The sequence below is a fragment of the Alosa alosa genome, chromosome 24 (assembly GCF_017589495.1).
Source record: "Alosa alosa isolate M-15738 ecotype Scorff River chromosome 24, AALO_Geno_1.1, whole genome shotgun sequence".
NCBI lineage: Eukaryota > Metazoa > Chordata > Actinopteri > Clupeiformes > Clupeidae > Alosa > Alosa alosa.
The window spans coordinates 22,307,552-22,310,051 of NC_063212.1; the positions used below are offsets into that span (position 1 = coordinate 22,307,552).

Consider the following 2,500-nt stretch of genomic DNA (forward strand, 5'->3'; position numbering starts at 1 on the left):
ACAGCCCCATCACCAGGCTGCTTTAGCTTGATCACACACACACAAAACCAGGACTGACCAGTCACAGCTGTGGGAGGGCTTATGCATTCCATGTTCCATGTTCTCTGGTCTGACCGTTCCTAGGCAACCAATGTATTCCACACCTTTCCTCATGATCATTCCTAGGCAACTGATTCTTTCTTTACCACTTGTGTAGACTCGGTACCAGGGGCGGACTGGGATCAAAAATCGTCCCTGGCATATTTGGCCCAAGCGGCCCTCAAATCGGGCACACCTAATTAAATTAAATTAAATACAAAATCTTTGCATTACCCTTAAATATGCATATATTTTCAACTGTCATGGAGCACTGAAAGTAATGTAGGCCTCATTGGCTATCACTCTGACTGATCAGTGGTAGCCATGGAGCACATGATCTCCATATTCAAGTAGCCTAGGCTATAGCCTACAAGCAATTATTAAAGAAGAGTTTCTGCTTGAATTCAAAGTATCATTTCAAATTATTCAATAGGCTACATTTAAACTATACAATGCTCAACTGACAGCAGCACCAAACAGTTACTGAAGCCTATGTGTAAAGAGCTAAATTACCTAGATTGTCGTAGACGTTAATCACTGTAGGACAACTGAAACAACACAAAATAAACAGGGCCGTTGCTGGAAATATTTTATTCCTGTAGGCTACTACATTGCTGGTACATTTTGGAACAGTATAGCTACATTAACAAATTATCTTTAGGCTAATGTCTTCCAGTAGCCTATCGGATAGGTTACTTACTGTATATTAGTTGGCTTGTGCATGAATATGACTTGATGTTTTGTAGCCTACATTTCCGTCAGTCTACAGTCTTTTAGCCCATCTTTACCATGATAACCCTTCCAAGATAGAACCCTTTCGACGCTCTACTTTGAGAGAACAACCACTCATGCCATCGATGTTGAATTTTGGGCGTCTGATGGAAACTGATCAATCTGACCAACAATTAACATCGATTTGACACTCTTTTGCTGTCCGGGTTTACAAATCATTCATTTAGAACATTTAGGTTGCGCTATTTGTTATTATAATCACAGAACGGCCTTACGTTATCATTACCACATCATTATATTATCACAATTAATAAAGTCATCATAACCATTATCGTCAGCATGGCATGTCACACAAAGCCTACCTGCTCCACCACTGAGTTCTTATCATGTAGCCTCAACTAGGCTCCACCACCTGCTTACTGTCCCTCTGCTCTGTATGGTTGCTTACATCCTCGTTCAAACTCAACAAACTTCAACATGTTGCTGACATATGCTAGCCTACTTGCAATGTTGTATTTTTGAAGCTTCTACATTGGTGTTACTTTTGCACTATTGTCACTACCGGCACCCGCCGCAATTTCGTGTAGGCAACTTCGATTCACATTTAATGCGCTCACAAAATCCTGGCTCTGAGTCAAAATGGGAGGGGTGGGGCCTGACGTGAGCTGTTATTGGATCAGTCGAGTGTCAATATGGAAATGTAACCAATGGGCCACTGATTGTCCTTCCTTTGGGCCGATCGTTGGCCAAAATGATTAAATTATATATATAGCCTATTCTATCGGCCCAAAAGGTGCGTCGGCCCAACTGGAAAATGCCCAGATAGCCAGTCCGGCCATGCTCGGTACCGTGTTCTCTGTGTGAACTTCCTCCATCACTTCTTTCTTTCTCTTTCTCCATCACTTGCTTCTTTCAACTACAGAAAGTTTGCCAACTCTTAAACCCATCTGACAGTGAAACTATTGTTGGATTATCTGGTTGTGTTTCAGTGAAAGAGAAACCTCTTTGTTTTGCTCTTTAGATCTCAGTTGCAAATCAGGTCATCTTCAGTTCATGTAGCCCTGGCCGTAGACCTGTTACAACAGTGTAAAATAGGCTTCAGTCTTCACTAGCATTCATTTCCAATTCACTCATTTAAATGCAGAGACCAAATTTCCCTCATGGGATCAAAAGAGTATATATACTATTTTGATTGGTTGTTCAAGACTCAATGTGACTTGAAAGCCAATAACAAGTCAATAAAACCTTCAATAAGCCCCGCCTCCTTGAGCGGAAACATCAGTAAAGCCAGAAACTTTTTTAATGAGGAGACACAGCACTCAAAAAATCCTCCATAGAAATGCATGGGGTTAGTTTGTAACGCCAAAAATGACAGTTGTCTACACATATCCCACCCCTTCCGCGGCAAAACGTCAACATGTGAATACATTGAGCCAATCATGTGGTGTGTTGTGAATACATTGAGCCAATAATGTGGTGTGTTGTGAAGACATCGTGCCAATCATGTGTTGTGATCTCGCCGCTGGAGCAAGGTTAGTGTCGTGAAGCCTTGCGCACGTGCCTTTCTGTCGAAATAGATGCCCGGTAAGTGCCCAAAATGCACTGCAAGATGGTCGCCAAGTGGAGGGACTTGCCTAAAAGGACTTTGGTAAAGCTGTCTACTTCAGATGATCCCACTTCCTGATTAGCA

General features: G+C 42.1%; 1 protein-coding gene across 1 annotated transcript in view; it reads right to left on the reverse strand.

Annotated features, from left to right (window-relative positions):
• Window positions 1–2,500, reverse strand: part of LOC125289315 (collagen alpha-1(XXV) chain) — a 257,176-nt gene that overhangs the window by 99,914 nt on the left and 154,762 nt on the right. The gene's annotated exons all lie outside the window — the stretch shown is intronic.